Source organism: Danio rerio, chromosome 25 (genome assembly GCF_049306965.1).
Source record: "Danio rerio strain Tuebingen ecotype United States chromosome 25, GRCz12tu, whole genome shotgun sequence".
In the NCBI taxonomy this organism is placed as follows: domain Eukaryota; kingdom Metazoa; phylum Chordata; class Actinopteri; order Cypriniformes; family Danionidae; genus Danio; species Danio rerio.
Genome location: NC_133200.1, coordinates 29,032,188 through 29,046,515, shown reverse-complemented (window position 1 = coordinate 29,046,515; position 14,328 = coordinate 29,032,188). Strand labels below are relative to the sequence as shown.

Below are 14,328 nucleotides of genomic sequence, written 5' to 3'. Positions count from 1 at the left end.
ATTTTATTAATATCTCAAAATAAATAAATAGTTATTGCTTTAACTTATTGCTTTCCAGAAGTTTATGAAGTTTCCAATTGTCTTTCAGGACAAGATTGAACAACATAATGCAGGCTAACAGCATCAGAGCAATGAAGGCATGTCATATGAAAGCATGGCTCAGTTACAAGATGTAAGTATGTCTCATTATCTATACCATGGTTTTAATGGCTTACATACTATTTTAAATTTGTAGGTTTTTACTTACAAACAACAATAAATGTACACCCACGTGTTTAAAATTATTTTCTAGGTTTTCATCGAAAGATGAGAGATCAACTAAAGAATCTATGGACCTGACTCTAAGGTACTCTTTCTAAACTTTCTCCACTTGATTAATATTATTAAATTCTAGCTTTGGATGGATTCCTTCATATTTGTTTGTATGCCACATCTTATGTTCCAGGAATTGATTTTACAGCAGCACTTCTCATGTTGCCAGCCTTGTTAAGCGAGACACTTCAACATTTCGTTGTGCTCCAGTGCATATGTTGTTTTCTGTTTAGTATATGCTGTGATAAATGCATTTTATAATTCTTGATATTCTTTATATTAGGATGACGCAGTGGGTAGTGCTGTCACCTTACAGCAAGAAGGTCGCTGGTTCGAGCCTCGGCTGGGTCAGTTGGCATTTGTGTGAGGAGTTTGCATATTCTTCCAGTGTTCGTGAGGGTTTCCTCCAAGTGCTCCGGTTTCCCCACAAGTCCAAAGACATGCGCTATAGCTGAATTTGGTAAGCTTATTTGTCTGTAGTGTATAAATGTGTGTGTGAATGAGTGTGTCTGGATGTTTCGTAATACTGAGTTGCAGTTGGAAGGGCATCTGCTGCATAAAACATATGCTGGATAAGTTGGTGGTTCATTCCACTGTGGCGACCCCTAATTAATAAAGGGACTAAGCCGAAAAGAAATTGAATGAATGAATGAATGAAATTTATATTAGTCTTTTAATCTGTGATACTTTTTTTTTTTTTTTAAATCAGTGAATATTAATTATTTTACTTTCTATGCATGTTGATTTTCTCTTCATCAGTGATAGAGTGACTGATATTAATGTAATTATTGCTTTGTCATTTACAGTGAACCATCTTCACCACATCCAACAGTTCAAGTACAGGAGGAGGCCACCGACTGGACAACTGTGTTAACAAGACGAGTCACGGCAGTCTTCAGAGTTGATGGGATTGCGATTGGCCGGGCTAATGATGTGGACGAATATACATTTTTGACATATCCATCTTATTAGAAGAACACCTTGATGTTTCTGCAGTGGAATGTTTTGAATGAATGGTGGACGGTGACAAGCCTCGATCTACTCCAGTTACCAGAGTGATCAACCTTAATTTTTGTTTCTCTACATGCTCTTGGGATAATCACAATCAAGTTAATCCAGCACACTGCTGTCATTCATGCATAAAGCACATTTTTAAATAACTTGTGGTCCTTATGACTATCAAAGAACATTTTCCAGATATGAATGCTTTACATGTCATGTTTATCAAAAGCATAAACACATATTTTGTTACAACAAATTACAACTCCACTTGAGGATGATGAGGAGTAATCTACTGATGTTGAGGAAGAGGCTACTGATGTATTTGGTTTTCTGCACTGTTGAAGCAATTTATAGAGAAAGTTTGCCTTCATCCTGAAATTCAGAGAAAATGTTGATGAAATTATTTATTATGACCGAGTATTCTGACTCAAGACAAATACTTTGGACTTTATAAAGTGAAGTACTTGATGTAGCCTGTGTAATGTGTTTATAAGTCTTAAACAGTATTCTTGTGGTCTTTGTATTAAGGGTAGATTATATACTGTACAGTGAGTGAACAATTTTTATTTGTTATCTAAATTGTTCTTTTTACTGTTTACATGTCTGCTTTATACTTACTGTGTAATTTTATTTCTTGACACATTCAGTTGTGAGTTGTAATGAAATATTTCTACATTAATAAATAAAAATGGACATCTGTGAACCAAAATATTTTATTTATTTATTTGTGCATGCAGTCACCAAAGGATCAAAATGCCTGGGTCAGTACCCTGAAAATGCTATATAATATAAAAAGGTACATTTTTGTACCTTCGGTGGGGGTACAAAATTGTCCCTTAAAGGGTACAAATGTAGAAGGTACAATTTTGTACCTTTAAATAGAGGTACAAATTTGTACCCTTAAGGGTACCACCCCAGTGACGGGCCATTTGTACCCTAAAAGGTACAATTTTGTACCTTTTTTTCTGAGAGTGCACCATATTCCTATACCTTCATCTTTTCTCCAAATATTATTCAGCTCCATTAAGGATATTTGCTTACATGGATTCTAAAAATGTATTATTGATACTTTCCCTAGTGCTGTCCACACTTCAACTTTAACACATTCATATTGTGAATCTATACTTATTTCCCTATAAGCCACCCCATTTTTTATAAATGTTGCACACCCACCACCTGAAGTTCCTGCTCTGTCTTTTCTAATAGATACATACACTGGAATGACAAAATCCAATCTCGATTTAAGCCATGTTTCCTGAATACATATTAAATCAGGCACATTTGTCATTTCATGTATAACTTTCTTAAATTCTTGGCCATTCGCGATTAGACTCCTGGCATTCCATTGTATTATCCTGAATGTCATTTTATTTTATTAGCCTTTGCTTGTCTGGGGGTTCTTGAGGGTTTGAGTTACTCTCAGGTTGCCCTAGTAGAGACTGAATTCCCTCCACTGACACTTCTGTTATTCCAAGATGACGAGTTGCTGCAGATATTATGATTTTAAGTTTCTCTGTTCTTTTGTTAGTTTGAGCTGTACAGTTGATTACTTCTGCAATGAATGCTATAAAATTTACCTTGCTGACTATGAGTAAATCTGCATCCTGATTTGTTTTGAGAGTTTCTATTGATTTATTCGATCTTTCATTTGCATTCATAACTTGATAGCTCTTTGTGTTTCTTTGTTCATCTTGAACTTTCTTTACAGCTTGAGCATATATTATACTCTGTTTTGTACTTCATTGCCTCCACAGCTTGTTTTTGAGCATTACATCCTAAATACGCTGCACTATGAGGACCTCCACAGTTACAGCACTTAGGTTCTACTAGTTCCCCACACTACCATATTTGTGTTCACCTCCACATTTACAACATCTTTGCTTTCCCTTACAAACTTCTGCAACATGACCCAGTCTTTGGCAGTTGAAACACCTCAATGCAGGTTTAATGAATGTTCTTACTGGATAACAAACATATCCCATTTTTACATTATCTGGCAGTTGCTTCCCATTCATTATTATCATCACTGTTGTACTTGGCTCTCTTTTCCCACTTCTATTTGTTGTCAACCTTTTCACTTCTATTACCGTTTCACTTAATAACCGATTTCTTAATGTCTCGTCTGATAAAGACAGCGGAACCCCAGTTATCACTCCTTTAATGCCACTAACCTCTCCTGGTACGTGGCTCTTTCATTTTAATCAGCATTTCTTGTTGTTTTTTGTTCAGACAAAATACAAGAACTCGGTTGTTTGATAAATATCTGGCTGAATTTATTGCCCCAATAGCTTTTTTGAGCAGTTTTGTTAATCTCATGGGATTACTCATCTCACCTATGCTTGAGAACATCATGATAACTTTATACTTATCCTCCATCCTAATTGTTTTGCTTACTCCTTCTACTCCTCCTGCTGCTACCTCCTCAGAATCTGAACTTCTGTTCTTGTGCTTCTGAGATCTCTGTTCAACCTGAGACCAATCATCTTCTATATCTAGGTTGGATGAATCATCATCATCGTCTAAATTTCCACCTTCACTCTCTTCATTCACACCACAGCTGTCGCTAAACCCGCTTCAGCATCTTTCCTTCGCCATTGTCCGCCTCGACGCCCCCGTCGGTTTTAAAGTTTGTCATACGCTCAGACAGTTAATCCTACTACGCCCTTTTTCCCCCACCCCGACACACACTCAGGTTCAGCTTATAAAGGCAACAAGCCGAATTAGTGGCAGGTGCAAGGCGGAGGCAGCCTCAAAGAAAAGAAACAGCAATTAGTAATAATCTCCACCACAACACAAAATCACGGAGACTAATAATAATATAGAAGGAAGGCTAAATAAAGAATAAACCGTGACAACTAGAATCTGTTACACGTTGGTACATATCTAGCAAGAAAATGTATTCTTCTCTGATCGTCCTCTCCTAACATTCCTTCGGTCAATATGTGGATAGATCAGATTGCCATTTTCTGACCCTTGGAAAAACTGACTTATGACTTGAGTCAGAAATCTGATGATTTCTGGCATATATGGAATCCTCTGTGGGGGTTTTTGGAGAATTTATCTTGATATACTTTATTTTTATTTATTTAAAATAATTTATTTTTTGTTAATTTTACCCTTCACAAAAGACTTGAATTACTAGCCAATAGATGATTGTATAATAGATGGCTATAATATTGTATATGATGACATGAGACCTATACCACTGTTCTGTCATTGTAAATCTTTAAATAAATCTTTAAAAAAAATAAAAAATAAATAAATAAAAATAAAATGCTAGAAATTCTAAGGACACCAGCTGGATACAACAAGAATAATAAAATCCCAAATATATGCATTACTATCTATCTGACTGTTAGACGAGAGGTTATTATATTACTGTTATTTAGTATGAATGCAAACACAACATGTAATAGATGTGCTTTACATGTTTTATGTATGTGCCATGCAAATTAATAAATCCAATAAGCAGTAATAATCACTTTTTTATGTTTTGGTAAGTAACCAGAACAAGCAGAATGTAGTTGAATACTAGGAACAAAGCTGAACTTAAATCCACAATTTTCTCTATCTTGCTTGGTTAGAAAATACTGACATATAATAAAATAACTTGTTATATAGCAAGTTTAGGACATTATAATCCTAGAGTGTTTCTTTATACTAATCTAAATTATGATTTCTGTCTATCTTTATGGCTTCTTCTGAATCTCTATCTTGGATTACTCTTTATTTGGCACCTGCACAGCTGCACTAGTATTGAAGTATACTTTCATGTATTCACCCACATGCATGAGTTTATGGCCTTGGTGAGTGTCTGTTGTGTCTCTTGCCGACTGTGCAGGTGTCGAAGAGCCTTTTAATAATGCACAGTAAGCCTGCTTTGAAGCTGACTGCTCCTAGTGTACAATATTCCCTCACTCCCTGTGGATCTCCCTGTCAGTTTCTTTGCCTGTGGCCATGTTGCTTCAGCCACCAGCTTTCCAGAAGTAATACTTCACAGGGTGTGAATAAAGGGGCAGGGCATTCAGAAGACTTTACATTCACTGTTGATGTTAAAAAACTGCACAGCCACAAGATTATTATTATTATTTCTATTAACTTGCAGTTACAATTTTGCAACAAACTGTAAGAAACTGGTAATATTGTAGAGTGATTTACCCTTGTGTTCATATTAGGGGTGGCATTTTGTTCATAAAACAGAAACTGATGTGTGTGAGGTGCATGATGGGAGTTGTAGTTCATTAAAGTGATGTTTTCTGAAGTTCTCCAGCGATCTGCAAACTTTAGTTCAGCAGGCACTGGTGATTCCGAAAGCTCTAGGTTGGAAGGCAAGGGCATTTCACCCAACCCCAAAGGGTCAGGAGGTTCTAGGTCAGGAGGCACTAGTAGTTCAGTTCAAGTAACTAGTAGTTACTTGCCCTTCAGACAACCCCACTGATCAGGAGGTTCTAGGTCAGGAGGGTCTGGCAGTGATGAAGGCTCTGGCTGCTCTGGCAGTGATAGAGGTTCTGGCTGTTCTGGCAGTGACCGAGACTCTAAAATCTCTGAAGGTGGTGGTGGCAGCTTTGACAGTACTAGCTCTGATGGTGGCAGAAGCTCTGACAACTCAGGTGGTGGTGGCCATTCTTGTGGCTCAGGTGATGGCATTTCAGGAACAGGAACCATGACAGAAACTATGACAGAGCAAGACTTGTAATAGGAAACATCTTCTGAGCCAATGCCAAATTAGCGGTGAGAAATAAGAAATAGCTCAACCCACAGCAGTGCAATGCCTGCAAAGAATTCTGCACAAATCACCAAACTCCAATGCTGTTTGTGAAGGCTGTTTCTCAATATGCACTCTTCAGCAGGCGAACTAGCTGCAGCCATCTTGTGAACTGGTGGACTGGCAGTAGCCATTTAAAATTTTTGTAGATAAGTTGGCAGTTTTGTTCATAGCATCATAGCATTGCACAGCAATTAAAAATTATGTTTCATATAGACACAAATTATATACATAATTTTGTACAAATAACGTTAATGGTAATGATCCTGATACTTTAGGGAATTTTAATAAAAAAGAGCTTTTTTAACAACTAAAACTACTACAATGAAACCTAAAACTAAAAATTAATTAATTATAAATAACAATACAAATTGATAATATTACTGAAAATATTACAGTTTACAGCATTGTAATCTGAGACATGACCCTAAGTAGGCTTTATCCTCTCATTTAGCAGTGAAACTTTATGAAAGTCACACACAACAGGCACTGTGGAGAAGCAATCAAGTGACTCACATTTACAAACACTCACATATGCAACAGTTGTTCCCCTTAATATGTAATATGTTCCCCTTTCGGATGGGGAACTTCACTGCTATAGTCTATTTAATCCACTTATGGAGATTTTGTTCAGAAAGCCAATTGTCTGAAAGAGTATATAAACGGGCCAATGAAATGCCAATGAATTGGCAGCGTTAGCTTGTGCAGCTGATGCATGTTGCAATCAATTTAGCAATAAAAGCACAGCGAGAGCAAAGTGAGGCATCCCTTTTCGCTTCAGAGACTTCACAGCCCTCTGAGAGAGTCGATGAGGGATCCTTCTGCTGATATCCAGGGATTTCAAACGAACGAAAGCGGTCTTCCAGTCTAGAGTGTGGTACACACAGCAGCAGAAGGTCGAGCTGGGCTTTCTTCCTTTTCAGGATGGCACTCCGACTGTGTGTTTTTGGATGCGGTCGTTTCCTGTCCCCGGATGATGGGCACGAGCACTGCCTTGAATATGTGTGGGGGTCCAGCATGTTAATGAGGTGCTCGCGGGCAGTTCATGTCGTCATTGCGATGGCATGTCTGTTGTGCAGATAAGATCGCAGCTAGCTCTTGCAAAAGGGCGAATCATCCCAGTTGTCCCTTGCACTGCAGCGGGCACTTGGGCAGGTCTGAGGGTTCCAGTGGGAGATTATCTGTCAATTCCGGGCCCGCAGACCTCCCGCTCCATCCCAGCTTCGAGCGGAGGAAGTGATCCGTTTACCCAGATGGTTGCCCTTACGCTCTATGACACAGGGACCAGACGTTCACTGCTGCATCGGATGGTGGGCTTTCATTGTCTGAAGAGGATCCAAACCCACTCACCCTCTCTGGCAGGTGAGCGCTGTCACGGATTCCAAAATGGACATGTTAGCCATGCTTTCCTGGGCTGCTTCAGCCGAAGGGTTGGAGATGGTTTATCCCCCAGCTATGCGGCCAGATCAACTAGATGGGTGCTACGTTGAGGACAAAAGGGCCAAGCCTTTGAAGCCTCTCGTCCCCTTCTCCCCGGAGGTGGAAAGTAGGCTCACGCAGTCCTGGAGGGCACCTTCTTCTGCATGTTCTGCGTGGCCCTCCGCCCTCACGACTCTTGACGGTGGAGCAGCCAGGGGAATGAGGCGATCCCTCAGGTCGACCGCGTCATTGCGGTCAATCTTTGTTGGCGTGGTGCCTCCTCTTGGCGCCGTTAGGTCCGGTAAATGGACCGCGAAGCGTCCCTGAGACAGGCCATATGGAAAATAGGGAATTTGCTCTTTCCCTGCTGGAGGGCCGGGGCCCATTTCCAACAGCACTTTACTTTTCAGTGCCACGAAAACATTAATGTAAGAGCACTTTTCCACTTCCCTGGAAATGACAGCTCAAACTCTGCAAGATTGGGATGCTATGCCTTCCAGCTCGCAGGTTCAGTGCATTTTGCCAGTGGTTCACAGGTTCTAGGAAGACGGTCTCCTGTCTCCCAAGCCTCGAGCCCCCTCTGCTAAACTTGAGTGTGAGGTGAGAGTGAGCTCCAATAAGCCAGCCCTTCATAGTGGTTCATACACACAATCAGATTCGGCTATGTGATTCAGTTCGCGAAAGTGTGTATTTCACCAGGGTCAGTGCACTGTGCGCCCTGTCTTGCGAGAGGAGATTGCTGTCCTCCTGGCGAATGATGCAATCGAGCTGGTCCCTCCAGCCGAGATGGAGTGCGGGTTTTACAGGCCATACTTCATTGTGCTCAAAAAGAGCGACAGCAGTGGGTCATGGCCAATCCTAGAACTGCATGTTTTGAACTGCTGTCTGCATACAGCAGACTGCCGTTCAGAATGCTCACGCAGAAATGCATCCTCCGGTACGTTCATCCTCGGGATTGGTTTGCAGCAATAGACCTGAAGGACGCATACTTCCATGTCTCCATTCTTTCATGCCACTGTTAGTTTCTGCAGTTTGTGTTCAAAGGTCGAGCTTGGCAATACAAAGTCTGCCCATTCGGGCTCACTCTGTCTCTGCAGGTCTTTACCAAGCTTGCGGAGGGTGCCTTAGTGCCCCATCTGCTCGCGGGCATCCGCATGCTCAATTATCTCGACGACTGGCTGATTTTAGCCCACTCTCTGGAGCAATTGATGGAAACCACTTCAGCACTGGCTTTACAATCGAGCCCCGGACGTGCATGGCACGCAGGAACACACAACCCCTCGTTCCTACAGGCTGGAGTGCCTCTAGGACAGGTGTCCAGTCATGTTGTTGTTTCAACAGATGCTTCCAGCATATGGGGGGCTGTAAAAAGAAACCAGGTTGCATTGGCATATCAATCGCCTAGAGCTGTTGGCAGTGTTCCTTACTCTCCACTGACTTTTTCTGATGCTGGAGCAGCAGCACTTGCTGGTCAGGATGGACAGCACGGCGGTGGTGGCATATATCAACTGCATAGGGGGTATTCGTTCTCGCCACATGTCTAAGCTCGCCCACCGTCTGCTCCTCTAGAATCATACTCGGCTGAAATCGTTGCACGCCATTCACACTCCAGACAAGCTCAACCGTGCAGCTGGCGCGCTCTCAAGGCAGCCTTTACGTCCTGGAGAATGGAGACTCCATCCCGAGTCAGTTCAGCTGATATATGCGCTGTTTGCTTCCCCCGAGAACGAGGTGCCTGCTGTGCATGATCCCCACTAGGCAATCCCATATGCTTTTTTAGCCACATTGGAAATGCTATATCATATCACCATAATGATTGTTCCTTAGCTGTGAGTATCAGTCTTTTCAGCTTAAAAAGAATGCCTAACTTTGCTCTCGCTGTGCTTTTATTTCTAAATTGATTGCAACAAGCATCAGCTGCACAAGCTGACGCTGCCAATTCATTGGCCCATTTTTGAACAAAATCCCCTTAAGTGGGTTGAGTTTCCCCCCCTCGGGGTACAAGGTTTATTTAGTAACCAGAGCGTTTTTATCTACCGATAACCTTCTGGTGAACGGTATAATGTAACTTTTTCAGTTTTATATGGTTCTTTTTACAGCATCAATGTTGTAATGTAATTGAAATATAACTAATTAAATAGACCTAAGCATCGCTACCCTTTTAGCTGTGGTGGATTAGAAAGACATACCCACTAGCCACTTTGGCTGGCTGGAAATCATTTTTAAATTGTAGTTTTCTTAAAAGCAGGGTTCAACAATAGGGATGGCCCAATGTTCTTGCAAATGTGATCTTACAAGCGAGATGCAGCACGACTGACAAAAATAACTGTTCACACAATTAAAAGATATCAGATGAATACGAATGAGAGGATGATCACTCGTGCTCACAGGTAATGTGATCCACGTGATTGTCCTGTTAACTTGCGCGAAGCAACTATGCCTAGAGGAAACGCAACTGGTGGAATCGCATCTCTTTGAAGTGATGTTTGTAAACAAATTTCAGGAGGAGCATGCGCAGAAGTTTCAGTATCGAATATGTCATCGACAATCATCCCATTATCAAATCAGTTCTTGAACAAACCCCTATACATACCAAAGCTGTCTTACCTGCAGCATCTCACGACTTTAGCATCCAACCTTCGACGCTGAATCATGTCAGAGATTAATCTCTTCGCAAAGGATGACGCCTTCCTTGCCGAGGACCCTCTGAGATCTCCCGCCGGCACCCAGAGCACCGCAGCCCCGCAGAACACATCAGCTCAGCCCGCGGCTCCACCCCAATCAGCCCGAACCACGGCCGCTCGATAAGTTTTAGTTATTTTACTTTGTGATAAACTCATAAAATGTTCAGAAAGAATACTAGAGGGATGCCCACAACTGAAAAGAGTGGTTTAGCAACTCCTTTATTGTCAGATCAGGATTTCAAATCGCTGTTAGGACAGCAAATTAATTGTAACAGAAATTTAGCATTCAACCAGATAATGTTTGGACATTAGAAGAATGCAAGAAAGTGCTTGATGCATGCATTCACAAAAACAATGTGAAATGCATTTTTTGCTGCTACAGAGAATTCAGTGTATCTCTAGCTAAACAACAAGCTCAGGGTATATCAAAATTAGAGAGACAGATCCAAGAGCTTCATGCTAAGATAACCTCATTGGCAAAACAACTGAACCTCAAGAAATCAAAAATGGACATTAAAGAAGTTAGTCAGCCTAATAAAAAACATCCTGACTTACAAACTGTCTTTGAAACAGACATTTCCATCCAGTCAGATAGTGATATCCTTATAGGTTCAGTGGAGGTTTGTGGTGCTAGGACAAGAACTATATATATAAACAGAGTTTATGCAACAACACTTCTGTTGTTCAAATTCGAAAAGTTTAGCCCTAAAAGCCCCAAAGAAATTGACTGACTGACTCAAGGTTTACCTTTAGCATGCACACATTATTCATAGTTTAGAACAGCACTCATTATGCGTCTTTATGACATGAATTTATGACAACAGAAGTCACCCAGCTGTTGTAATGTTTCAAATTCTCACTGAATCTGAATTCAACAGTTTTGAGTGTGCTAGGACTTCTGAATTCCAACATGCCAGGTAAGATGATTTGAGAGAGGGTTTTGGAAGCAAAAAAAAAGCATGTCAATAAAACATAATTTGTGGCATGCTGTAATAAACAGTTATTTGCAGTGATATAGACCAAACGCTGTCAGGTTTATCATTGTACTGTTTTAATTTAGTTAAGGGTGAATTACTCTTAAAATGCAATGAAATATAATTTTGTTTATAATTATTATTGAATTTATATTTCTCTTACGATATAAAATTTTAAATGGCCTATTTTTCTGACCTTTTGTATGAGGAAATATAGAAATCATTATGCAAAAAAATTTATTTAACAGGTTAATGTTATTTTAATGTTTAAATGTTATTTTCGCTCAGGACACAAGAAAAATGAAAAGAAACTATTGCAAAGAAGGGCTTGAATTATCCTGTTGATCCAGAAAAAAGTGGTTGGTGTCCTAACGTTGAGTTACACTGATTTTATACAATAACATCAAGAACAACTTAATAAAAAACAAAGATTTCCAAAAATCAAACAAGATAAAAGAAATCAAACTGTGCTGTGGTAGCTGCAAAGAAATAAGGAGAGTGTATGGAGATTTTGGTGTTTATTTTGCGACTGCCTACATTGATTCATGTCGGTATGATGACTGAGCTCTGTTGATTGGGTGCGGGAGGAGGACAGAGCAGATGCAGTGTGAAAAAGAGAGTGGGAGGTTAAGTACAAAGTGCACATGTCCAAGACACCACAAGCACATGAGGTTCTGAACATTAGTGTCAATGAAGAATGGCTTAATTAACAAACAGTGTTACTGGTGAACAAAGGGTGGGGCCAAGGTAATAGTGCAGATATTGAGGTCATTTCTCTTTTCCAGGAATAATGTGTGAACAACGTCTCACACATTAAAAAAATAATGAGATTTGTTTACTGAGTGTTACAACCTCTTTGGTAAAGTCTCAGGAGATCACGAGAACATAGAACGTGTCCTATGGGAAATGAGATGCTGTGTTCTTCCTGATGGTCACATGACCTTTGCGTGTTTTTAATGGAAAATTATATAAATATTACAGCTGTCACCGACTTGTCCCAGCAATTCCCCTCACTGACCAGCAGAAGTCACTATCACCGGCTTTCTAAGGACTCCATCCTCCAGAATTCCCCGAATCTGGTACTGATTACCCTGCACCTGATCCTCATCCACACACACAAATTAGCAGCTCTCACTCTCCTTTCAGTGCAAAGTCTTGTTTTGCCCTGCACACATTTCTGAGCGTTATTCCTTGCCTTCTGATCGTTCTCCCATTGCCAATCCGGACTGTTTACCGACCCTAATTCATCTCGCTGTCTGCCCAGACCTGCGCCTGCTACTGGACTCTGATTCTCTGCCACCAGCCCCGGTCTCAGGCTGTACCCTGATGCCGAACATTATCTGCCCGTCTCCGAGCTTGTCACTACCTCCCATGCACTCGAGTATTCCTGTTCTTGCTACTAGGCTTGGGCGGTCTCCAAATATTAATACCGTCAAACCTCCTCCATATTTTACCCTGGTATCCGGTATCACCTTGCATAATAAAAAAAGAATATGACGTAAGGCTCAGACAGCATCACCAAACTGTTAACTTGTGCCTAAACCATTCAGAAACTGAATACCTTATATGCGACCTTAGGTTCGCGGTCACCTGTTTGTCTTATTTGTATTCTTCTGCGCGGGACACTCCTCTCATTCGCACGCTGACACACACACACACACACACACACACACAGAGAGAGAGAGAGAGAGAGAGCGAGAGAGAGAGAAAAGGGACACACAGCACCTCTCTCTCTCTCTCTCATTCTCACAGACATAGAGGGAGAGCATTGCTCGCTCACTTTAGTTACACCAGAGTTAACAACCGATCCTGCAATTTATTCTGAAATGTACTTCCGCATTGCAAGAAATTTGGTCGGCTCCCGCGGTACAGCAGTGGGAATGCAGAGAGCTGTAATCGGGCCATAAAATTAGGCCCGATGGGGCCCGAGCCCGAGAGGTACATTTTGATTGACAGCTTTTTAAATGCCCAAACCCGTTTACAGCCCGACATTATACAAATGTGCACATGCACACAGCTCTTTTGCCTTTTTTTCAAGAATAACTCATTTATATGTTTTAACATAATTTATTCGTAACAAACGTAGACTATATGCAACTTGGAAATTAAAACATAGAAATAAAATAAGTCCTCTGTAACATCGTAACATCTCAGCTCTCTAAATAGGGCTAGGTACATACACTTAGCCTTTAAATTGGCCACCACACCAATTTTGGCAATAGCGAAATTAAGATAAAGGCTGTGCAAGATTTGTTTCGCCACTTCTCTTCACAATCTGGCTTTAAGTCGACGGTGAAACTGAATATTAAACGAATAATGCCAATATTAGCCTGTATACTCTTTCTACATTATAATTTTATGGTTTAATTAATATTCATTTATAATTTAAAAACCCTTTACTCACCAAGATTAGGCTACGTGTGTTAGTGGAGGAACATTATTGAATCCACTGGCTTTAGCGCAGTTCTGCGCTCAGGTGCGTCCAGCACCACTGAAAACTCTTTTACTGCTGCTGCTACAGGCCGGGATGCAGAGTTCTGATCTGGCTGCTTTTGCAAGTTTTGGGTAGGATTGTTTGTTCATCTTCTACCAGCCAGGAACATCCATTTAATTTTCCATGACAGCAGTTTCAATGTAGCGAGTCACCTTGGCATACTTCCATACTATATAGTACGCTAAAATCAGTATGCGAGCCGAGTAGTATGTCCGAATTCATAGAATTCGAAAATCAGTAGGCGAGAAGTACCCGAATGTCTTACTACTTCCGGCAAGATTCTGAAGTGCGCATCCCATGCATGCTGCGCTATCCCATAATGCCCCCTGAAAGAATTCATGAATGGAAGTGAGGCGACGCAACTGACACAGGTAGGTCAAGTGACCCTGACAAAATGGCGGATGTAGTACGTCCGAATTCCATTAATACTTTTCACATTCATACTGTATAGAGCGTACTTTTTTAACGGCCGAGTAGTACGTTTAAATTAAAATGCAGTACCTACTGAGTAGTAGGCGGTTTCAGACGCAGCCCTTGTCTTTTTACCTGTCAGTTAGCGGTTTAGCGCTCTACCTTAATACGCAGTGTATGAGTGACCGCCGAAATACCTTGGCGGCTAGTATGACCGTTCCTTCTGGACTAGTAACTGGCTTGACCGCCATCAAAATTAGATTTTTT

At 40.9% G+C, this 14,328-nt stretch overlaps 1 long non-coding RNA gene across 2 annotated transcripts; it reads left to right on the top strand.

Annotated features, from left to right (window-relative positions):
• The first annotated feature begins 325 nt into the window (after positions 1–325).
• Positions 326–2,251, top strand: LOC137489367 (uncharacterized). Of its 2 annotated transcripts, XR_011008793.2 has the most exons (4): positions 326–346; positions 446–521; positions 596–772; positions 1,119–2,251. It is a non-coding gene; the product is annotated as an uncharacterized lncRNA (long non-coding RNA). The 2 variants fall into 2 exon arrangements; XR_012400445.1 differs by lacking the exon at positions 326–346 and having other exon boundaries at positions 417–521; positions 1,119–2,249.
• The last annotated feature ends 12,077 nt before the right edge of the window (positions 2,252–14,328 follow it).